Raw genomic sequence first — 807 nt, forward strand, 5'->3', positions numbered from 1 at the left:
GTGGTGTCTGAGTCACTCAGTCTGTGAGTAGCTATGGCAACCCTCGAAAACCAACACCTCTGGTGTTGGCAAAGTTTTCTTCTAGATGATGAGTCATTAAGCAAAGTGGGAACAAGTGTGTAACAGGCATTGCAGGATAATAACTAAATATTTAGGCAGCATTTTCAGAACATATTAGGGAAATATCAAAATCGTCTTAAAAACATACAAGTGCTCGCTTCGGCAGCACATATACTAAAATTGGAACGATACAGAGAAGATTAGCATGGCCCCTGCGCAAGGATGACACGCAAATTCGTGAAGCGTTCCATATTTAAAAACAAACAAAAAAACCCATACAACAAAACCCTAACCAGTTTGGCTCAGTTGATAGAGTGTTGGCCTGCGGACTCAAGGGTCCCAGGTTCGTTTCGGTAAAGGGCATGTACCTTGGTTACGGGCATATCCCCAGTAGGGAGTGTGCAGGAGGCAGCTGATCGATGTTTCTATCTCATAGATGTTTCTAACTCTCTATCCCTCTCCCTTCCTCTCTGTAAAAATCACTGAAATATATTTTTTAAAAAAACTATATAACAAAGAGTTTTTTCACCTACTTTCTATCTGATAATAAGAGCCCTGACAAAATAAATTAGAAAAAGAAAGAAAATATTAAATGCAATCTACCAAAAGGGGCACCTAGCAGGTATGTGAATTTTATCACTATCTAGTGATTGCTAGAACAGTTGAGCACCATTAGGCAGTATAACCAATAAATGTTCATGGACCAAGAATTCTCATCAGTTTTTAATTGAGGAGTTAGGTTATATA

General features: G+C 38.8%; 1 non-coding gene across 1 annotated transcript; it reads left to right on the forward strand.

The window, feature by feature from the left end:
• The first annotated feature begins 210 nt into the window (after positions 1-210).
• Positions 211-317, forward strand: LOC114229855 (U6 spliceosomal RNA). The gene has a single exon (XR_003615756.2). It is a non-coding gene; the product is annotated as a U6 spliceosomal RNA (small nuclear RNA).
• Positions 318-807: the final 490 nt, after the last annotated feature.

This window comes from Eptesicus fuscus, chromosome 11 (genome assembly GCF_027574615.1).
Source record: "Eptesicus fuscus isolate TK198812 chromosome 11, DD_ASM_mEF_20220401, whole genome shotgun sequence".
NCBI lineage: Eukaryota > Metazoa > Chordata > Mammalia > Chiroptera > Vespertilionidae > Eptesicus > Eptesicus fuscus.